Here is a 23,686-nt window from a genome sequence, read left to right as displayed (position 1 = left end):
GACAAGGAAGGAGATAGAGAGCTAAAATTTCAGGCGCAGCATCCAGGCAGAAATGCCATCAATGTGTGTAAATTTGGGGCAAATTGGGGAATATTGAAAATTTTCTAAAAATGTTGACCCGGGTCATCAATTTTTGAAACTGGAGAAAACTTGAAAAGCCCATGTCTGTGACAAGGAAGGAGATAGAGAGCTACAATTTCAGACGCAGCATCCAGGCAGAAATGCCATCAATGTGTGTAAATTTGGGGCAAATTGGGGAATATTGAAAATTTTGGAAAAAAGTTGACCGCCGGGTCATCGATTCGTGAAACTGGAGAAAACTTGAAAAGCCCATATCTGTGACAAGGAAGGAGATAGAGAGCTAAAATTTCAGGCGCAGCATCCAGGCAGAAATGCCATCAATGTGTGAAAATTTGCGGCAAATTGGGGAATATTGAAAATTTTCTAAAAATGTTGACCCGGGTCATCAACTTTTGTAACTAGAGAAAACTTGAAAAGGCCATGTCTGTGACAAGGAAGGAGATAGAGAGCTAAAATTTCAGACGCAGCATCCAGACAGAAATGCCATCAATTTGTGTAAATTTGGGACAAATTGGGGAATATTGAAAATTTTCTAAAAATGTTTACCAGGGTCATCAATTTTTGAAACTGGAGAAAACTTGAAAAGCCCATATCTGTGACAAGGAAGGAGATAGAGAGCTAAAATTTCAGACGCAGCATCCAGGCAGAAATGCCATCAATGTGTGTAAATTTGGGGCAAATTGGGGAATATTGAAAATTTGGGAAAAAAGTTGACCGCCGGGTCATCGATTCGTGAAACTGGAGAAAACTTGAAAAGCCCATATCTGTGACAAGGAAGGAGATAGAGAGCTAAAATTTCAGACGCAGCATCCAGACAGAAATGCCATCAATGTGAGTAAATTTGGGGCAAATTGGGGAATATTGAAAATTTGGGAAAAAAGTTGACCCCCGGGTCATCGATTTTTGTAACTAGAGAAAACTTGAAAAGCCCATGTCTGTGACAAGGAAGGAGATAGAGAGCTACAATTTCAGACGCAGCATCCAGGCAGAAATGCCATCAATTTGGGTAAATTTGGGGCAAATTGGGGAATATTGAAAATTTGGGAAAAAAGTTGACCCCCGGGTCATCGATTTTTGAAACTGGAGAAAACTTTAAAAGCCCATATCTGTGACAAGGAAGGAGATAGAGAGCTAAAATTTCAGACGCAGCATCCAGGCAGAAATGCCACCAATGTGTGTAAATTTGGGGCAAATTGGGGAATATTGAAAATTTGGGAAAAAAGTTGACCCCCGGGTCATCGATTCTTGTAACTAGAGAAAACTTGAAAAGCCCATGTCTGTGACAAGGAAGGAGATAGAGAGCTACAATTTCAGACGCAGCATCCAGGCAGAAATCCCATCAATGTGTGTAAATTTGGGGCAAATTGGGGAATATTGAAAATTTTCGAAAAATGTTGACCCGCGGGTCATCGATTCTTGTAACTAGAGAAAACTTGAAAAGCCCATGTCTGTGACAAGGAAGGAGATAGAGAGCTACAATTTCAGACGCAGCATCCAGGCAGAAATGCCATCAATGTGTGTAAATTTGGGGCAAATTGGGGAATATTGAACATTTTCTAAAAATGTTGACCCGGGTCATCAATTTTTGAAACTGGAGAAAACTTGAAAAGCCCATATCTGTGACAAGGAAGGAGATAGAGAGCTAAAATTTCAGGCGCAGCATCCAGGCAGAAATGCCATCAATGTGTGTAAATTTGGGGCAAATTGGGGAATATTGAAAATTTTCTAAAAATGTTGACCCGGGTCATCAATTTTTGAAACTGGAGAAAACTTTAAAAGCCCATATCTGTGACAAGGAAGGAGATAGAGAGCTACAATTTCAGACGCAGCATCCAGGCAGAAATGCCATCAATGTGTGTAAATTTGGGGCAAATTGGGGAATATTGAAAATTTTGGAAAAAAGTTGACCCCCGGGTCATCGATTTTTGAAACTGGAGAAAACTTGAAAAGCCCATATCTGTGACAAGGAAGGAGATAGAGAGCTAAAATTTCAGACGCAGCATCCAGACAGAAATGCCATCAATTTGTGTAAATTTGGGACAAATTGGGGAATATTGAAAATTTTCTAAAAATGTTGACCTGGGTCATCAATTTTTGAAACTGGAGAAAACTTGAAAAGCCCATATCTGTGACAAGGAAGGAGATAGAGAGCTACAATTTCAGACGCAGCATCCAGGCAGAAATGCCATCAATGTGTGTAAATTTGGGGCAAATTGGGGAATATTGAAAATTTGGGAAAAAAGTTGACCCCCGGGGTATCAATTTCTGAAACTGGAGAAAACTTGAAAAGCCCATATCTGTGACAAGGAAGGAGATAGAGAGCTAAAATTTCAGACGCAGCATCCAGGCAGAAATGCCATCAATGTGTGTAAATTTGGGGCAAATTGGGGAATATTGAAAATTTTCTAAAAATGTTGACCCGGGTCATCAATTTTTGAAACTGGAGAAAACTTGAAAAGCCCATATCTGTGACAAGGAAGGAGATAGAGAGCTACAATTTCAGACGCAGCATCCAGACAGAAATGCCATCAATTTGTGTAAATTTGGGGCAAATTGGGGAATATTGAAAATTTTGGAAAAACGTTGACCCCCGGGTCATCGATTTTTGAAACTGGAGAAAACTTTGAAAGCCCATATCTGTGACAAGGAAGGAGATAGAGAGCTAAAATTTCAGGCGCAGCATCCAGGCAGAAATGCCATCAACGTGTGTAAATTTGGGGCAAATTGGGGAATATTGAACATTTTCTAAAAATGTTGACCCGGGTCATCAATTTTTGAAACTGGAGAAAACTTGAAAAGCCCATATCTGTGACAAGGAAGGAGATAGAGAGCTAAAATTTCAGGCGCAGCATCCAGGCAGAAATGCCATCAATGTGTTTAAATTTGGGGCAAATTGGGGAATATTGAAAATTTTCTAAAAATGTTGACCCGCGGGTCATCGATTCTTGTAACTAGAGAAAACTTGAAAAGCCCATGTCTGTGACAAGGAAGGAGATAGAGAGCTACAATTTCAGACGCAGCATCCAGGCAGAAATGCCATCAATGTGTGTAAATTTGGGGCAAAATGTTGACCCGGGTCATCAATTTTTGAAACTTGAGAAAACTTGAAAAGCCCATATCTGTGACAAGGAAGGAGATAGAGAGCTAAAATTTCAGACGCAGCATCCAGACAGAAATGCCATCAATGTGTGTAAATTCGCGGCAAATTGGGGAATATTAAAAATTTTCTAAAAATGTTGACCAGGGTCATCAATTTTTGAAACTGGAGAAAACTTGAAAAGCCCATATCTGTGACAAGGAAGGAGATAGAGAGCTACAATTTCAGACGCAGCATCCAGGCAGAAATGCCATCAATGTGTGTAAATTTGGGGCAAATTGGGGAATATTGAAAATTTTCTAAAAATGTTGACCCGGGTCATCAATTTCTGAAACTGGAGAAAACTTGAAAAGCCCATATCTGTGACAAGGAAGGAGATAGAGAGGTACAATTTCAGACGCAGCATCCAGGCAGAAATGCCATCAATGTGTGAAAATTTGGGGCAAATTGGGGAATATTGAAAATTTTCTAAAAATGTTGACCTGGGTCATCAATTTTTGAAACTGGAGAAAACTTGAAAAGCCCATATCTGTGACAAGGAAGGAGATAGAGAGCTACAATTTCAGACGCAGCATCCAGGCAGAAATGCCATCAATGTGTGTAAATTTGGGGCAAATTGGGGAATATTGAAAATTTTCTAAAAATGTTGACCCGGGTCATCAATTTTTGAAACTGGAGAAAACTTGAAAAGCCTATATCTGTGACAAGGAAGGAGATAGAGAGCTACAATTTCAGACGCAGCATACAGACAGAAATGCCATCAATTTGTGTAAATTTGGGGCAAATTGGGGAATATTGAAAATTTTGGAAAAACGTTGACCCCCGGGTCATCGATTTTTGAAACTGGAGAAAACTTTGAAAGCCCATATCTGTGACAAGGAAGGAGATAGAGAGCTAAAATTTCAGGCGCAGCATCCAGGCAGAAATGCCATCAACGTGTGTAAATTTGGGGCAAATTGGGGAATATTGAACATTTTCTAAAAATGTTGACCCGGGTCATCAATTTTTGAAACTGGAGAAAACTTGAAAAGCCCATATCTGTGACAAGGAAGGAGATAGAGAGCTAAAATTTCAGGCGCAGCATCCAGGCAGAAATGCCATCAATGTGTTTAAATTTGGGGCAAATTGGGGAATATTGAAAATTTTCTAAAAATGTTGACCCGCGGGTCATCGATTCTTGAAACTGGAGAAAACTTTAAAAGCCCATATCTCTGACAATGAAGGAGAAAGAGAGCTAAAATTTCAGACGCAGCATCCAGACAGAAATGCCATCAATGTGTGTAAATTTGGGGCAAATTGGGGAATATTGAAAATTTTCTAAAAATGTTGACCCGGGTCATCAATTTTTGAAACTGGAGAAAACTTTAAAAGCCCATAACTGTGACAAGGAAGGAGATAGAGAGCTAAAATTTCAGACGCAGCATCCAGGCAGAAATGCCATCAATGTGTGTAAATTTGGGGCAAATTGGGGAATATTGAAAATTTTCTAAAAATGTTGACCCGGGGTCATCGATTCTTGAAACTAGAGAAAACTTGAAAAGCCCATAACTGTGACAAGGAAGGAGATAGAGAGCTACAATTTCAGACGCAGCATCCAGACAGACATGCCATCAATGTGTGTTAATTTGGGGCAAATTGGGGAATATTGAAAATTTTCTAAAAATGTTGACCCGGGTCATCAATTTTTGAAACTGGAGAAAACTTTAAAAGCCCATAACTGTGACAAGGAAGGAGATAGAGAGCTAAAATTTCAGACGCAGCATCCAGGCAGAAATGCCATCAATGTGTGTAAATTTGGGGCAAATTGGGGAATATTGAAAATTTTCTAAAAATGTTGACCCGGGTCATCAATTTTTGAAACTGGAGAAAACTTTAAAAGCCCATATCTCTGACAAGGAAGGAGATAGAGAGCTGAAATTTCAGACGCAGCATCCAGGCAGAAATGCCATCAATGTGTGTAAATTTGGGGCAAATTGGGGAATATTGAAAATTTTCTAAAAATGTTGACCCGGGTCATCGATTCTTTAAACTAGAGAAAACTTGAAAAGCCCATAACTGTGACAAGGAAGGAGATAGAGAGCTACAATTTCAGACGCAGCATCCAGGCAGAAATGCCATCAATGTGTGTTAATTTGGGGCAAATTGGGGAATATTGAAAATTTTCTAAAAATGTTGACCCGGGTCATCAATTTTTGAAACTGGAGAAAACTTTAAAAGCCCATAACTGTGACAAGGAAGGAGATAGAGAGCTACAATTTCAGACGCAGCATCCAGGCAGAAATGCCATCAATGTGTGTAAATTTGGGGCAAATTGGGGAATATTGAAAATTTTCTAAAAATGTTGACCCGGGGTCATCGATTCTTGAAACTAGAGAAAACTTGAAAAGCCCATAACTGTGACAAGGAAGGAGATAGAGAGCTACAATTTCAGACGCAGCATCCAGACAGACATGCCATCAATGTGTGTTAATTTGGGGCAAATTGGGGAATATTGAAAATTTTCTAAAAATGTTGACCCGGGTCATCAATTTTTGAAACTGGAGAAAACTTTAAAAGCCCATAACTGTGACAAGGAAGGAGATAGAGAGCTAAAATTTCAGACGCAGCATCCAGGCAGAAATGCCATCAATGTGTGTAAATTTGGGGCAAATTGGGGAATATTGAAAATTTTCTAAAAATGTTGACCCGGGTCATCAATTTTTGAAACTGGAGAAAACTTTAAAAGCCCATATCTCTGACAAGGAAGGAGATAGAGAGCTGAAATTTCAGACGCAGCATCCAGACAGAAATGCCATCAATTTGTGTAAATTTGGGACAAATTGGGGAATATTGAAAATTTGGGAAAAAAGTTGACCCCGGGTCATCAATTTTTGAAACTGGAGAAAAATTGAAAAGCCCATATCTGTGACAAGGAAGGAGATAGAGAGCTAAATTTTCAGACGCAGCATCCAGGCAGAAATGCCATCAATGTGTGTAAATTTGGGGCAAATTGGGGAATATTGAAAATTTTCTAAAAATGTTGACCCGGGTCATCGATTCTTGAAACTAGAGAAAACTTGAAAAGCCCATAACTGTGACAAGGAAGGAGATAGAGAGCTACAATTTCAGACGCAGCATCCAGGCAGAAATGCCATCAATGTGTGTTAATTTGGGGCAAATTGGGGAATATTGAAAATTTTCTAAAAATGTTGACCCGGGTCATCAATTTTTGAAACTGGAGAAAACTTTAAAAGCCCATATCTCTGACAAGGAAGGAGATAGAGAGCTAAAATTTCAGACGCAGCATCCAGACAGAAATGCCATCAATGTGTGTTAATTTGGGGCAAATTGGGGAATATTGAAAATTTTCTAAAAATTTTGACCCGGGTCATCAATTTTTGAAACTGGAGAAAACTTTAAAAGCCCATATCTCTGACAAGGAAGGAGATAGAGAGCTGAAATTTCAGACGCAGCATCCAGACAGAAATGCCATCAATTTGTGTAAATTTGGGACAAATTGGGGAATATTGAAAATTTGGGAAAAAAGTTGACCCCGGGTCATCAATTTTTGAAACTGGAGAAAAATTGAAAAGCCCATATCTGTGACAAGGAAGGAGATAGAGAGCTAAATTTTCAGACGCAGCATCCAGGCAGAAATGCCATCAATGTGTGTAAATTTGGGGCAAATTGGGGAATATTGAAAATTTTCTAAAAATGTTGACCCGGGTCATCGATTCTTGAAACTAGAGAAAACTTGAAAAGCCCATAACTGTGACAAGGAAGGAGATAGAGAGCTACAATTTCAGACGCAGCATCCAGGCAGAAATGCCATCAATGTGTGTTAATTTGGGGCAAATTGGGGAATATTGAAAATTTTCTAAAAATGTTGACCCGGGTCATCAATTTTTGAAACTGGAGAAAACTTTAAAAGCCCATATCTCTGACAAGGAAGGAGATAGAGAGCTAAAATTTCAGACGCAGCATCCAGACAGAAATGCCATCAATGTGTGTTAATTTGGGGCAAATTGGGGAATATTGAAAATTTTCTAAAAATTTTGACCCGGGTCATCAATTTTTGAAACTGGAGAAAACTTTAAAAGCCCATAACTGTGACAAGGAAGGAGATAGAGAGCTACAATTTCAGACGCAGCATCCAGGCAGAAATGCCATCAATGTGTGTTAATTTGGGGCAAATTGGGGAATATTGAAAATTTTCTAAAAATGTTGACCCGGGTCATCAATTTTTGAAACTGGAGAAAACTTTAAAAGCCCATATCTCTGACAAGGAAGGAGATAGAGAGCTACAATTTCAGACGCAGCATCCAGACAGAAATGCCATCAATGTGTGTAAATTTGGGGCAAATTGGGGAATATTGAAAATTTGGGAAAAAAGTTGACCCCGGGTCATCAATTTTTGAAACTGGAGAAAACTTGAAAAGCCCATATCTGTGACAAGGAAGGAGATAGAGAGCTACAATTTCAGACGCAGCATCCAGACAGAAATGCCATCAATGTGTGTAAATTTGGAGCAAATTGGGGAATATTGGAATATTGAAAATTTTCTAAAAATGTTGACCCGGGTCATCAATTTTTGAAACTGGAGAAAACTTGAAAAGCCCATATCTGTGACAAGGAAGGAGATAGAGAGCTAAAATTTCAGACGCAGCATCCAGACAGAAATGCCATCAATTTGTGTAAATTTGAGACAAATTGGGGAATATTGAACATTTTCTAAAAATGTTGACCCGCGGGTCATCGATTTTTGAAACTGGAGAAAACTTGAAAAGCCCATATCTGTGACAAGGAAAGGAGATAGAAAGCAAAAATTTCAGACGCAGCATCCAGACAGAAATGCCATCAATTTGTGTAAATTTGAGACAAATTGGGGAATATTGAACATTTTCTAAAAATGTTGACCCGCGGGTCATCGATTTTTGAAACTGGAGAAAACTTGAAAAGCCCATATCTGTGACAAGGAAAGGAGATAGAAAGCTAAAATTTCAGACGCAGCATCCAGACAGAAATGTCATCAATGTGTGTAAATTTGGGGCAAATTGGGGAATATAGAAAATTTTGGAAAAAAGTTGACCCGGGTCATCAATTTTTGAAACTGGAGAAAACTTGAAAAGCCCATATCTGTGACAAGGAAGGAGATAGAGAGCTAAAATTTCAGACGCAGCATCCAGACAGAAATGCCATCAATTTGTGTAAATTTGGGGCAAATTGGGGAATATTGAAAATTTTGGAAAAAAGTTGAACCCCGGGTCATCAATTTTTGAAACTGGAGAACAATTGAAAAGCCCATATCTGTGACAAGGAAGGAGATAGAGAGCTAAAATTTCAGACGCAGCACCCAGACAGAAATGCCATCAATGTGTGTAAATTTGGGGCAAATTGGGGAATATTGAAAATTTTCTAAAAACGTTGACCCGCGGGTCATCGATTCTTGTAACTAGAGAAAACTTGAAAAGCCCATGTCTGTGACAAGGAAGGAGATAGAGAGCTACAATTTCAGACGCAGCATCCAGGCAGAAATGCCATCAATGTGTGTAAATTTGGGGCAAATTGGGGAATATTGAAAATTTTCTTAAAATGTTGACCCGGGTCATCAATTTTTGAAACTGGAGAAAACTTTAAAAGCCCATATCTGTGACAAGGAAGGAGATAGAGAGCTAAAATTTCAGACGCAGCATCCAGACAGAGATGCCATCAATTTGTGTAAATTTGGGACAAATTGGGGAATATTGAAAATTTTCTAAAAATGTTGACCCGCGGGTCATCGATTCTTGAAACTGGAGAAAACTTTAAAAGCCCATATCTCTGACAAGGAAGGAGATAGAGAGCTAAATTTTCAGACGCAGCATCCAGACAGAAATGCCATCAATTTGTGTAAATTTGGGACAAATTGGGGAATATTGAAAATTCGGGAAAAAAGTTGACCCCGGGTCATCAATTTTTGAAACTGGAGAAAAATTGAAAAGCCCATATCTGTGACAAGGAAGGAGATAGAGAGCTAAAATTTCAGACGCAGCATCCAGACAGAAATGCCATCAATTTGTGTAAATTTGGGACAAATTGGGGAATATTGAAAATTCGGGAAAAAAGTTGACCCCGGGTCATCAATTTTTGAAACTGGAGAAAAATTGAAAAGCCCATATCTGTGACAAGGAAGGAGATAGAGAGCTAAATTTTCAGACGCAGCATCCAGGCAGAAATGCCATCAATGTGTGTAAATTTGGGGCAAATTGGGGAATATTGAAAATTTTGGAAAAAAGTTGACCCCCGGGTCATCGATGTTTGAAGCTGGAGAAAACTTTAAAAGCCCATATCTGTGACAAGGAAGGAGATAGAGAGCTAAAATTTTAGACGCAGCATCCAGACAGAAATGCCATCAATGTGTGTTAATTTGGGGCAAATTGGGGAATATTGAAAATTTTCTAAAAATGTTGACCCGGGTCATCAATTTTTGAAACTGGAGAAAACTTTAAAAGCCCATATCTCTGACAAGGAAGGAGATAGAGAGCTAAAATTTCAGACGCAGCATCCAGACAGAAATGCCATCAATATGTGTAAATTTGGGGCAAATTGGGGAATATTGAAAATTTTCTAAAAATGTTGACCCGCGGGTCATCGATTCTTGAAACTAGAGAAAACTTGAAAAGCCCATATCTGTGACAAGGAAGGAGATAGAGAGCTACAATTTCAGACGCAGCATCCAGACAGAAATGCCATCAATGTGTGTTAATTTGGGGCAAATTGGGGAATATTGAAAATTTTCTAAAAATTTTGACCCTGGTCATCAATTTTTGAAACTGGAGAAAACTTTAAAAGCCCATAACTGTGACAAGGAAGGAGATAGAGAGCTAAAATTTCAGACGCAGCATCCAGACAGAAATGCCATCAATTTGTGTAAATTTGAGACAAATTGGGGAATATTGAACATTTTCTAAAAATGTTGACCCGTGTCATCAATTTTTGAAACTGGAGAAAACTTTAAAAGCCAATATCTGTGACAAGGAAGGAGATAGAGAGCTAAAATTTCAGACGCAGCATCCAGGCAGAAATGCCATCAATGTGTGTGAATTTGGGGCAAATTGGGGAATATTGAAAATTTTCTAAAAATGTTGACCCGGGTCATCAATTTTTGAAACTGGAGAAAACTTGAAAAGCCCATTTCTGTGACAAGGAAGGAGATAGAGAGCTAAAATTTCAGACGCAGCATCCAGACAGAAATGCCATCAATTTGTGTAAATTTGGGGCAAATTGGGGAATATTGAAAGTTTTGGAAAAAAGTTGAACCCCGGGTCATCAATTTTTGAAACTGGAGAAAACTTTAAAAGCCCATATCTGTGACAAGGAAGGAGATAGAGAGCTAAAATTTCAGACGCAGCATCCAGGCTGAAATGCCATCAATGTGTGTGAATTTGGGGCAAATTGGGGAATATTGAAAATTTTCTAAAAATGTTGACCCGGGTCATCAATTTTTGAAACTGGAGAAAACTTGAAAAGCCCATTTCTGTGACAAGGAAGGAGATAGAGAGCTAAAATTTCAGACGCAGCACCCAGACAGAAATGCCATCAATTTGTGTAAATTTGGGACAAATTGGGGAATATTGAAAATTTTGGAAAAAAGTTGACCCCCGGGTCATCGATTTTTGAAACTGGAGAAAACTTGAAAAGCCCATATCTGTGACAAGGAAGGAGATAGAGAGCTAAAATTTCAGACGCAGCATCCAGGCAGAAATGCCATCAATGTGTGTAAATTTGGGGCAAATTGGGGAATATTGAAAATTTTCTAAAAATGTTGACCCGCGGGTCATCGATTCTTGTAACTAGAGAAAACTTGAAAAGCCCATGTCTGTGACAAGGAAGGAGATAGAGAGCTACAATTTCAGACGCAGCATCCAGGCAGAAATGCCATCAATGTGTGTAAATTTGGGGCAAATTGGGGAATATTGAAAATTTTCTTAAAATGTTGACCCGGGTCATCAATTTTTGAAACTGGAGAAAACTTTAAAAGCCCATATCTGTGACAAGGAAGGAGATAGGGAGCTAAAATTTCAGATGCAGCATCCGGACAGAGATGCCATCAATTTGTGTAAATTTGGGACAAATTGGGGAATATTGAAAATTTTCTAAAAATGTTGAACCGCGGGTCATCGATTCTTGTAACTAGAGAAAACTTGAAAAGCCCATGTCTGTGACAAGGAAGGAGATAGAGAGCTACAATTTCAGACACAGCATCCAGGCAGAAATGCCATCAATGTGTGTAAATTTGGGGCAAATTGGGGAATATTGAAAATTTTCTAAAAATGTTGACCCGCGTCATCAATTTTTGAAACTGGAGAAAACTTGAAAAGCCCATATCTGTGACAAGGAAGGAGATAGAGAGCTAAAATTTCAGACGCAGCATCCAGGCACAAATGCCATCAATGTGTGTAAATTTGGGGCAAATTGGGGAAAATTGAAAATTTTGGGAAAAAGTTGACCCCCGGGTTATCGATTTTTGAAACTGGAGAAAACTTGAAAAGCCCATAACTGTGACAAGGAAGGAGATAGAGAGCTACAATTTCAGACGCAGCATCCAGACACAAATGCCATCAATTTGTGTAAATTTGGGACAAATTGGGGAATATTGAAAATTTTCTAAAAATGTTGACCCGCGGGTCATCGATTCTTGAAACTAGAGAAAACTTAAAAAGCCCATATCTGTGACAAGGAAGGAGATAGAGAGCTACAATTTCAGACGCAGCATCCAGGCAGAAATGCCATCAATTTGTGTAAATTTGGGACAAATTGGGAATATTGAAAATTTTCTAAAAATGTTGACCCGCGGGTCATCGATTCTTGTAACTAGAGAAAACTTGAAAAGCCCATGTCTGTGACAAGGAAGGAGATAGAGAGCTAAAATTTCAGACGCAGCATCCACGCAGAAATGCCATCAATGTGTGTAAATTTGGGGCAAATTGGGGAATATTGAAAATTTGGGAAAAAAGTTGACCCCCGGGTCATCGATTTTTGAAACTGGAGAAAACTTTAAAAGCCCATATCTGTGACAAGGAAGGAGATAGAGAGCTAAAATTTCAGACGCAGCATCCAGACAGAAATGCCATCAATTTGTGTAAATTTGGGGCAAATTGGGGAATATTGAAAATTTTCTAAAAATGTTGACCCACGGGTCATCGATTCTTGAAACTAGAGAAAACTTGAAAAGCCCATATCTGTGAAAAGGAAGGAGATAGAGGCTTCTGTGTTCTTCTGATGAAGGCATCATGTAAATTGTGATATACATGAACTTGAGTGTAGTACATGTACTTGAACTGGGTCTGTCTCACCTATAAAGAGCCTCTGTGTGGTTGCGCTCCTCGTTTACGGCCATACCACTCTGAACACGCCCGATCTCTTCTGACTTCAGAAGCTAAGCAGCGTCCGGCCAGGTTAGTACTTGGATGGGAGACTGCCTGGGAATACCCGGTGCCGTTAGCATTTTGGCCCTCTGAGCAGCAGGCCTCACCTGGTCCTCCTTCCTCATTTTTCACTCCCTCTGTAAACACGCAATTTCCCTCGGGAGAATAAAGTTGTATCTTATCTTATCTTATATGAAAGCATACATTCAGAAAATGAGTATTGCACATGGGCATAATATGAGAAGATTGAATGCACATCAGAAGTGAAGTACACGAGCCACTGTGTGACGATGATGATGATGATGATGATGATGATGATGAAAGTGAGCGTCAGAGATGTTAGTGGTCCCTCTTTATGTTCTATGTGATGATTATCAGTTTCATTAGGTAAGACTTCATTATCCAGAAATGTATGTTTCTGATGAAGGCATCATGTAAATTGTGATATACATGAACTTGAGTGTAGTCATGTGTACACGGTGACTTGAACTGGGTCTGTCTCACCTATAAAGAGCCTCTGTGTGGCTGCTCTCCTCGTTTACAGCCATACCACTCTGAACACACCCGTTTTGTCTGATCTCGGAAGCTAATCAGCGTCGGGCCAGGTTAGTACTTGGATGGGAGACCGCCTGGGAAAACCCGGTGCCGTAAGCATTTTGGCCCTCTGAGCAGCAGGCCTCACCTGGTCCTCCTCCCTCATGTTTCACTCACTCTGTCAACACGCAATTTCCCTCGGGAGAATAAAGTTGTATCTTATCTTATCTGAAATGTTAGTGTTCTTCTGATGAAGGCATCATGTAAATTGTGATATACATGAACTTGAGTGTAGTCATGCGTACACGGTGACTTGAACTGGGTCTGTCTCACCTATAAAGAGCCTCTGTGGGGCTGCTCTTCTCGTTTACGGCCATGCCACTCTGAACACGCCTGATCTCGTCTGATCTCGGAAGCTAAGCAGTGTTGGGCCAGGTTAGTACTTGGATGGGAGACCGCCTGGGAATACCTGGTGCCGTAAGCATTTTGGCCCTCTGAGCAGCAGGCCTCACCTGGTCCTCCTCCCTCATGTTTCACTCCCTCTGTCAACACCCAATGTCCCTCGGGAGAATAAAGTGGTATCTTATCTTATCTTATATGAAAGCATACATTCAGAAAATGAGTATTGCACATGGGCATAATATGAGATGATTGAATGCACATGAGGAGTGAAGTACAAGAGCCACTGTGTGACGATGATGATGATGATGATGATGATGATGATGATGATGATGAAAGTGAGCGTCAGAGATGTTAGTGGTCCCTCTTTATGTTCTATGTGATGCTTATCAGTTTCATTTGGTGAGACCTCATTATCCAGAAATGTGTTCTTCTGATGAAGGCATCATGTAAATTGTGATATACATGAACTTGAGTGTAGTCATGTGTACACGGTGACTTGAACTGGGTCTGTCTCACCTATAAAGAGCCTCTGTGTGGCTGCTCTCCTCGTTTACGGCCATACCACTCTGAACACGCCTGATCTCGGAAGCTTATCAGCGTCGGGCCAGGTTAGTACTTAGATGGGAGACCGCCTGGGAATACCCGGTGCCGTAAGCATTTTGGCCCTCTGAGCAGCAGGCCTCACCTGGTCCTCCTCCCTCATGTTTCACTCCCTCTGTCAACACGCAATTTCCCTCGGGAGAATAAAGTTGTATCTTATCTTATCTTATATGAAAGCATACATTCAGAAAATGAGTATTGCACATGTGCATAATATGAGAAGATTGAATGCACATGAGAAGTGAAGTACACGAGCCACTGTGTGACGATGATGATGATGATGATGAAAGTGAGCGTCAGACATGTAAGTGGTCCCTCTGTATGTTCTATGTGATGATTATCAGTTTCATTAGGTAAGACTTCATTATCCAGAAATGTGTGTTTCTGATGAAGGCATCATGTAAATTGTGATATACATGAACTTGAGTGTAGTCATGTGTACACGGTGACTTGAACTGGGTCTGTCTCACCTATAAAGAGCCTGTGTGTGGGTGCTCTCCTTGTTTACGGCCATACCACTCTGAACACGTCTGATCTCGGAAGCTAAGCAGCGTCGGGCCAGGTTAGTACTTGAATGGGAGACCGCCTGGGAATACCCGGTGCCGTAAGCATTTTGGCCCTCTGAGCAGCAGGCCTCACCTGGTCCTCCTCCCTCATGTTTCACTCCCTCTGTCAACACGCAATTTCCCTCGGGAGAATAAAGTTGTATCTTATCTTATCTTATATGAAAGCATACATTCAGAAAATGAGTATTGCACATGTGCATAATATGAGAAGATTGAATGCACATGAGAAGTGAAGTACACGAGCCACTGTGTGACAATGATGATGATGATGAGGATGAAAGTGAGCGTCAGAGATGTTAGTGGTCCCTCTGTATGTTCTATGTGATGATTATCAGTTTCATTAGGTAAGACTTCATTATCCAGAAATGTGTGTTTCTGATGAAGGCATCATGTAAATTGTGATATACATGAACTTGAGTGTAGTCATGTGTACACGGTGACTTGAACTGGGTCTGTCTCACCTATAAAGAGCCTCTGTGTGGCTGCTCTCCTCGTTTACGGCCATACCACTCTGAACACGCCCGATCTCGTCTGATCTCGGAAGCTAAGCAGCGTCGGGCCAGGTTAGTACTTGGATGGGAGACTGCCTGGGAATACCCGGTGCCGTTAGCATTTTGGCCCTCTGAGCAGCAGGCCTCACCTGGTCCTCCTCCCTCATGTTTCACTCCCTCTGTCAACACCCAATGTCCCTCGGGAGAATAAAGTTGTTTCTTATCTTATCTTATATGAAAGCATACATTCAGAAAATGAGTATTGTACATGGTCATAATATGAGGAGATTGAATGCACATGAGAAGTGAAGTACACGAGCCTCTGTGTGACGATGATGATTATGAAAGTGAGCGTCAGAGATGTTAGTGGTCCCTCTTTATGTTCTATGTGATGATTATCAGTTTCATTGGGTTATACTTCATTATCCAGAAATGTGTGTTTCTGATGAAGGCATCATGTAACTTGTGATATACATGAACTTGAGTGTGTTCATGCGTACACAGCGTCTGATCTCAGAAGCTAAGCAGCGTCGGGCCAGGTTAGTACTTGGATGGGAGACCGCCTAGGAATACCCGGTGCCGTAAACATTTTGTCCCTCTGAGCAGCAGGCCTCACCTGGTCCTCCTCCCTCATGTTTCACTCCCTCTGTCAACACCCAATTTCCCTCGGGAGAATAAAGTTGTATCTTATCTTATCTTATATGAAAGCATACATTCAGAAAATGAGTATTACACATGGGCATAATATGAGAAGATTGAATGCACATGAGAAGTGAAGTACACGAGCCACTGTGTGACAATGATGATGATGATGAGGATGAAAGTGAGCGTCAGAAGTGTTAGTGGTCCCTCTGTACGTTCTATGTGATGATTATCAGTTTCATTAGGTAAGACTTCATTATCCAGAAATGTGTGTTTCTGATGAAGGCATCATGTAAATTGTGATATACATGAACTTGAGTGTAGTCATGTGTACACGGTGACTTGAACTGGGTCTGTCTCACCTATAAAGAGCCTCTGTGTGGCTGCTCTCCTCGTTTACGGCCATACCACTCTGAACACGCCTGATCTCGTCTGATCTCAGAAGCTAAGCAGCGTTGGGCCAGGTTAGTACTTGGATGGGAGACCGCCTGGGAATACCCGGTGCAGTAAGCATTTTGGCCCTCTGAGCAGCAGGCCTCACCTGGTCCTCCTCCCTCATGTTTCACTCCCTCTGTGAACACGCAATTTCCCTCGGGAGAATAAAGTTGTATCTTATCTTATCTGAAATGTTAGTGTTCTTCTGATGAAGGCATCATGTAAATTGTGATATACATGAACTTGAGTGTAGTCATGTGTACACGGTGACTTGAACTGGGTCTGTCTCACCTATAAAGAGCCTCTGTGTGGCTGCTCTCCTCGTTTACGGCCATACCACTCTGAACACGCCTGATCTCGTCTGATCTCGGAAGCTAAGCAGCGTCGGGCCAGGTTAGTACTTAGATGGGAGACCGCCTGGGAATACCCGGTGCCGTAAGCATTTTGGCCCTCTGAGCAGCAGACCTCACCTGGTCCTCCTCCCTCATGTTTCACTCCATCTGTCAACACCCAATGTCCCTCGGGAGAATAAAGTTGTATCTTATCTTATCTTATATGAAAGCATACATTCTGAAAATGAGTATTGCACATGGGCATAATAAGAGATGATTGAATGCACATGAGGAGTGAAGTACACGAGCCACTGTGTGACGATGATGATGATGATGATGATGATGATGATGATGATGAAAGTGAGCATCAGAGATGTTACTGGTCCCTCTTTATGTTCTATGTGATGATTATCAGTTTCATTAGGTAAGACTTCATTATCCAGAAATGTGTGTTTCTGATTAAGGCATCATGTAAATTGTGATATACATGAACTTGAGTGTAGTCATGTGTACACGGTGACTTGAACTGGGTCTGTCTCACCTATGAAGAGCCTCTGTGTGGCTGTTCTCCTCTTTTTCGGCCATACCACTCTGAACATGCCCGATCTCGTCTGATCTCAGAAGCTAAGCAGCGTCGGGCCAGGTTAGTACTTGGATGGGAAATCGCCTGGGAATACCCGGTGGCGTAAGCATTTTGGCCCTCTGAGCAGAAGGCCCCACCTGGTCCTCCTCCCTCATGTTTCACTCCCTCTGTCAACACGCAATTTCCCTCGGGAGAATAAAGTTGTATCTTATCTTATCGTATATGAAAGCATACATTCAGAAAATGAGTATTGCATATGGTCATAATATGAGAAGATTGAATGCACATGAGAAGTGAAGTACACGAGCCACTGTGTGACGATGATGATGATGAAGGTGAGCGTCAGAGATGTTAGTGGTCCCTCTTTATGTTCTATGTGATGATTATCAGTTTCATTAGGTAAGACTTCATTATCCAGAAATGTGTGTTTCTGATGAAGGCATCATGTAAATTGTGATATACATGAACTTGAGTGTAGTCATGTGTACACGGTGACTTGAACTGGGTCTGTCTCACCTATAAAGAGCCTCTGTGTGGCTGCTCTCCTTGTTTACGGCCATACCACTCTGAACACGCCCGATCTCGTCTGATCTCGGAAGCTAAGCAGCGTCGGGCCAGTTTAGTACTTGGATGGGAGACCGCTTGGGAATACCCGGTGCCGTAAGCATTTTGGCCCTCTGAGCAGCAGGCCTCACCTGGTCCTCCTCCCTCATGTTTCACTCCCTCTGTCAACACCCAATGTCCCTCGGGAGAATAAAGTTGTATCTTATCTTATCTTATATGAAAGCATACATTCAGAAAATGAGTATTGCACATGGGCATAATATGAGAAGATTGAATGCACATGAGAAGTGAAGTACACGAGCCACTGTGTGACGATGATGATGATGATGATGATGAAGATGATGATGATGAAAGTGAGCGTCAGAGATGTTAGTGGTCCCTCTTTATGTTCTATGTGATGATCATCAGTTTCATTAGGTAAGACTTCATTATCCAGAAATGTGTGTTTCTGATGAAGGCATCATGTAAATTGTGATATACATGAACTTGAGTGTAGTCATGTGTACACGGTGACATGAACTGGGTCTGTCTCACCTATAAAGAGCCTCTGTGTGGCTGCTCTCCTCGTTTACGTCCATAACACTCTGAACACGCCCGATCTCGTCTGATCTCGGAAGCTAATCAGCGTCGGGCCAGGTAAGTACTTGGATGGGAGACCGCCTGGGAATACCCGGTGCCGTAAGCATTTTGGCCCTCTGAGCAGCAGGCCTCACCTGGTCCTCCTCCCTCATGTTTCACTCCCTCTGTCAACACGCAATTTCTCTCGGGAGAATAAAGTTGTATCTTATCTTTTCTGAAATGTTAGTGTTCTTCTGATGAAGGTGTTGCACACTTGAAGAAAGTAATACTCTCAACGGCGTGCTGGGAAAAGTTTTTCGTTTAATCCAAAGTTTCCACAATACAGCTCACTTCACCATTTACATCCTCTGCCTTCCGTTCTCAGTGGCTACTTCTTCTCTCTCTCACCGTTATGCAACTGCATTATATCCCAGTACTACAGCGCCACTTCTGGCCAAAACATGCAACAACATCGTAACAAAAGAAAATAAAAGGCCACAACTTAATGGAAAAGGGACCAAAGAAAAGACTAAATGGGGGGTATGTCACACTCTCCCCTGCTTAACTAAATGTCGTCCCGACATTTCCCGTCTCAGTTCATCCTGTTTAAGACAATTTGATCACTTCCAGGTTAGAGTCCATTATTCAAGACACATATCTAATGACAGATTTCACATCACACTTATCTCCCCTTAATGTCATGTGTTAAACAGAGGAAGTCATTGTGCACTATGACAACTATCTATTTACTCCGCTGTGTTCACGGGCAGCTTGTCTTGACTGGAATAGGCGTGATCTTTGACCTGTAGCGAAATCACATAGAATCTCACACTTCATATATTCTAATAACTCTTTTCTTCATATCATTTCGTTATAAGAGTCTCTTTACAGTTAGTCAGTTAGTTAGTTTCTTTTAAACAACACATTAACATTTTCCATCCATCATATGACTTTGACATGAACTAACAAATTGTATTCATCTTAAAACTGGATGGCTTGAACTTACAACTTTAAAGTGCATCATATAATCTCATAACTTTAATTCAATTAACTGTGGGCTGCCCCAACCTATCATATGCGAGTGTTTTGGGTGCAGGTCTATTTCTGAAAGGATATCGTCTCGCAGGTGGTGAAGATGATGGATACTCTTCTCCCTCATTGCTTGCGGTCTCCAGCTCAGCCTCTTCTATATCCTCACTCAGGCCTGCTGTCACAGTCACTTCATTTTCCAGTCCAGTCCCGATCTGTTCTTCTTGCTCTCTGTCCGTGTCTGATGTCCACAGGGTCTGTTCTCCCATCACATCGTCTCCCTCAGGTGCTGGTGTTGCAGCCCGTGGCTGAAACTCTGTAGCCTCTGGTCTGAGGTTCCTTCTGGTTTGTGCTGCGGAGTCTCCTTGGGGCCATCTGGACATGCATCGCCAGTCATCCTCTTCAGAGTCAGATGAACACTCGGGTTCTGCATTCTGTTTTGTCGGTGTCTTTTTCTCTTTGTGTGGTCTCTCACCTCTTTTCTTTTCAGGCTTGTGTGACTCAACTGGCAGGAAGTCACACGGGAGCAGCAGATTTCGATGAAGCACTCTGGTGCGGCCCTGGCCATCCTCTGGTTGTACTTCATAAACTGGACTTTCTGGGTGTTTTCTCTTGACCACTACATGGACTTTGTCTTCCCAGAATGACCTGAGTTTTCCGGGTCCACCTCTTTCAGTCAAGTTCCTAATGAGAACTCTGCAGCCAGGATACAGCTCTGCACCTTGAACCTTCCGGTCATACAGGTTTTTCCCCCTCTCTCCGCTTGCCTTCGCAGCCTTGGAGGCTAACTGGTACGCCTCCTCCATCCTCTGTTTCCATTTCTTGGCATAGTCATCATGAGATGCACTGCCATCACTGTGGGGGATACTGAACATGATGTCAATAGGCAATCTGGGGTTACGACCAAAGAGCAGGTAATATGGTGCGTATCCAGTGGACTCATTGCGCGTGCAATTGTAGGCGTGTATTACTTTGGCAAGAGAATTCTTCCAATCTGCTTTAGCTTGGTCATCTAGGTTACGCAACATGGCCAGCAGGGTGCGGTTGAAGCGTTCCACTTGACCGTTTCCCTGGGGGTGGTACGGGGTGGTGCGAGAACCTTGGATGCCAGAGTATTTTTGGAGCTCTGCAAACAACTTATTCTCAAATTCTCTACCCTGATCATGGTGTAATTTCGTGGGGAAGCCGAATTTGAGGACAAAGTCACCGAATATCTTCTCAGCTGCAGTTCGAGCACTGTTGTTAGTACATGCATACGCCTGAGCGAATCGTGTAAAATGGTCCATGACCACCAGAATGTACTCATATCCTCCTTTACACTTCTCTAGGTGCATGAAGTCAATTGAGACCAGCTCAAAGGGGTATGTTGTCACAATACTGGTAAGTGGTGCTCTTACTGCTTTCTGTGGTCTTTTCCGTTTCACACAGCTACAGACCTTGTTGATGTGATGCTCAACGTCTCTCTGCATATGAGGCCAAAAGAAACGCTCACGGATCAGATGGAGTGTCCGTTCAACGCCCAAGTGTCCCATCTCTTCATGCAGCTCTCTCAGGATGAGGGGACGGAACTTTGGAGGCACAACCAGTTGTGTGCGTGTTGCTGTCTGTCGCCGGAGAACATCCTCAGCATCAATCACCAACTTCGCTTTCTCCCTTGCAAACACTGCCAACTCACTGTGAGTGTCTTTCACCCTCGGCCACTGCTGTTGTGCGACCTGCTGTTTCACCTGCTTCAGCAGTAGATCCTCGTCTTGAGCGGCTCTCAGTGCTTGAGGGGCGATCTGCTTTGCTGCGTTCATCCGCGGCTCACTGCTCAGCTCTGCGATGGCTGTGGTGATGGTCACTGGACACAGCAACGGCTCTCTCTCCACCTGGTGAACTGACAACCCTTTGGAGACACTGGCCAAGATCTCAGACTGTATCTTTTGTGAACAGGTTAGCATATACTTCTCTATGTCAAGGGGCATTCTCGATAGCCCGTCTGCGTCAGAGTTAGACTTCCCTGGCCTGTACTTAATTGAAGTCTGCCAATTCAGCCACCCATCTCAGCAACGTGGCATTCAATTTAGCTGTTGTCAGCACATATGTCAGAGGGTTATTATCTGTATATACTACAAACGATGGAGTGTAATACAAATAATCCCTAAACCTCTCGCATATAGCCCATTTCATTGCTAAAAACTCTAGCTTACCAGAATGTAGATGGTAATTCTTCTCTGGAGCAGAGAGTGTGCGGGAGCCATACGCAATGACCTTTAACCTTCCCTCCTGTTTTTGATAGAGCACCGCTCCAAGTCCATCCTGGGACACATCACAATGCATAATGAACGGTTCTTCAAAGTTTGGGTAGCCCAGCACAGGAGGACTGGAGAGGTAATCTATCAGCTGACTGAGAACTGTACTGTGTTCTTCTGTCCACCTGATACGTTGATGTGAGGGTACCTGGCTTTGCTTTGTCTTTCTCACCCCAGCCTTCTGCTTCTTTGTGCCTTTAGGGGTCTCACTGCCTGGTATCTCAGCGCACAGCAGTGCATAGAGAGGCTTAGCTATGCGAGAGAAGTTTGGGATATAGGCTCGGTAGTATGAGATGAATCCTAGCACTTTCCGCACCTCACCCACTGTCGCTGGCTTCCTCTGCTTCATCTCTTGCACTGGGGCTACTTCTGCAGGATCCATTGTGTAGCCTTCCTTCGATACGATCTTTCCCAGAAATCTGACCTGGTTCTTAAAGAGCTCACATTTCTTTGCAGTCAATTTCACCCCGTGCTGTTGGTAGCGCTGAAGCACTTTTCTCACATCTTTCAGGTGATTATCAAATGTTTGGCTATGAACCAGATTATCGTCTAGATATGGCTCGCAAATTTCATCTCTGAGTCCAGATAGACACTCCTCCATGCTGCGCTGGAATTCGGAGGGTGCTGTAGACAAGCCAAAAGGGATTCGGATCCACTCATATAGGCCCCAGGGTGTTATAAAAGCTGTGAGTGGTCTACTACTTTCTTCCACGAACCCCTGATGGTAGGCCTTGCCTTGATCTAACACTGAAAACCATGCACTCCCATGTAAACTATCTAGCATATCTTGAATGCGGGGAATAGGGTGGCGATCTGGCAGAGACTTACGGTTGAGTTCTCTGTAGTCACAGCACAGACGGAGGTTCCCATCTTTTTTCCGCACACAGACAATGGGAGATGAGTAATGTGACCTAGATTTTTGGATCCAGCCCCTATTTAACAAGTCTTCTAAGTACTGTTTTACTTCTTTGTGAAGTGGCTTAGGCACAGACACATAGGTACGTCTTACCGGTGTTGTATCTGTGAGTCTGATTTTCAGTTGTAGGGAAGGGATGTATCCCACATCATCATCGTCTCTGGCGAACGCTCTGCATTCCTCCCTCAACATCTGCTTCACTTGTCGCTGCTGAGCAAGGGGGAGGTGAATCAGTGTGATTGGTGGGTCCCACCTTTCCTCGTCCACCGCTGTCCTTCCATCAGGCTCAGGCTCATCCTCCCTGCTGACCTCTGGACGTTCGACTGGAGAAGCTGGTCGGGGAGTGACTGGCTTGGCGTCCACTGGATAGACAGCTTTGACCAGTTGAACCTGCCCCAACACTGTGCGTGGGCTCAGGGTGACATCATGACAGGTGTTATTGGTGATGGGCAGTGCTATGCGAGAATATGTCCCTTCGCTAAGAGTCATCATGCTCTCTGACATTCTCAGGCCATCTGGCCAGGGGGCATGTTCATCAGGCAGAAAAAGGGCTTCTTGACTGGACAGTAGAGGACCTGTTCTCACAGCACATTTTATAGTTCTCACCTGACCTGCTGGGATCACTTCCTTCTGCCTACCCACTCTCACTAGGCCGTCACTGCACTCAGGGTCACTGTTTTGAATAATTTTCACTAACATTTCAGTCTTTTTACAGCTAAAAGAGAAAGCTGTGCTCACAGCCTGTGTTATTACTTCATGTGGACCCTCCACACCATTCTTTAACAACAGTTCAATTACATTGTAACCAACGATTGGCTCTTCTGCTGCTCCTTTCTCACCTGTCACGAGCATGGGCACCTGAAGCGTGAACTCTGGAGCATGTGATGGGTCTAGGTGGAACGTGACCTCCACCCAGCCTAGGAAAGGGATGTCGGTCTGGTTGACAGCTTTCCCCACAAAAGGACCAGGGCCGAGGAGTTCTTCAGTGCTCCGTACCTTCACCTCTGGGATGCAGTTCTTCCTCCGGGTCTCATTGATAAGGCAGACTTGCGATCCAGTGTCCCATAAGGCTTGAGTCTTCACCCCATCTAGGTAGCAACTCACCATGCACTTCTTTCCAATAAGTCTCAGCAGCTGTGAATGGTGACGAGGGGAGATGTGGCTAATATAAGCAGA

The 23,686-nt window shown here is 42.5% G+C and overlaps 5 non-coding genes and 6 pseudogenes across 5 annotated transcripts; all 11 read left to right on the top strand.

Moving 5' to 3' along the window:
- The first annotated feature begins 12,524 nt into the window (after positions 1-12,524).
- Positions 12,525-12,643, top strand: LOC142993820 (5S ribosomal RNA; annotated as a pseudogene).
- Positions 12,644-13,100: 457 nt separating this feature from the next.
- Positions 13,101-13,218, top strand: LOC142993819 (5S ribosomal RNA; annotated as a pseudogene).
- Positions 13,219-13,463: 245 nt separating this feature from the next.
- On the top strand, positions 13,464-13,582 carry LOC142993643 (5S ribosomal RNA). The gene has a single exon (XR_012961163.1). It is a non-coding gene; the product is annotated as a 5S ribosomal RNA (ribosomal RNA).
- A 466-nt stretch (positions 13,583-14,048) lies between these two features.
- Positions 14,049-14,157, top strand: LOC142993832 (5S ribosomal RNA; annotated as a pseudogene).
- A 445-nt stretch (positions 14,158-14,602) lies between these two features.
- LOC142993823 (5S ribosomal RNA) lies at positions 14,603-14,711 on the top strand (annotated as a pseudogene).
- Positions 14,712-15,159: 448 nt separating this feature from the next.
- Positions 15,160-15,278, top strand: LOC142993659 (5S ribosomal RNA). Its single transcript, XR_012961178.1, has one exon. It is a non-coding gene; the product is annotated as a 5S ribosomal RNA (ribosomal RNA).
- Positions 15,279-16,193: 915 nt separating this feature from the next.
- On the top strand, positions 16,194-16,312 carry LOC142993621 (5S ribosomal RNA). The gene has a single exon (XR_012961142.1). It is a non-coding gene; the product is annotated as a 5S ribosomal RNA (ribosomal RNA).
- Positions 16,313-16,557: 245 nt separating this feature from the next.
- On the top strand, positions 16,558-16,676 carry LOC142993604 (5S ribosomal RNA). Its single transcript, XR_012961126.1, has one exon. It is a non-coding gene; the product is annotated as a 5S ribosomal RNA (ribosomal RNA).
- Positions 16,677-17,139: 463 nt separating this feature from the next.
- On the top strand, positions 17,140-17,258 carry LOC142993818 (5S ribosomal RNA; annotated as a pseudogene).
- Positions 17,259-17,697: 439 nt separating this feature from the next.
- Positions 17,698-17,816, top strand: LOC142993866 (5S ribosomal RNA). The gene has a single exon (XR_012961326.1). It is a non-coding gene; the product is annotated as a 5S ribosomal RNA (ribosomal RNA).
- A 463-nt stretch (positions 17,817-18,279) lies between these two features.
- LOC142993782 (5S ribosomal RNA) lies at positions 18,280-18,398 on the top strand (annotated as a pseudogene).
- Positions 18,399-23,686: the final 5,288 nt, after the last annotated feature.

The sequence above is a fragment of the Genypterus blacodes genome, unplaced genomic scaffold (genome assembly GCF_046128005.1).
Source record: "Genypterus blacodes isolate CSIRO-AG114 ecotype Tasmania unplaced genomic scaffold, CSIRO-AGI_Gbla_v1 ptg000028l_1, whole genome shotgun sequence".
Taxonomy (NCBI): domain Eukaryota; kingdom Metazoa; phylum Chordata; class Actinopteri; order Ophidiiformes; family Ophidiidae; genus Genypterus; species Genypterus blacodes.
This window is presented reverse-complemented; position numbering and strand designations above follow the sequence as displayed.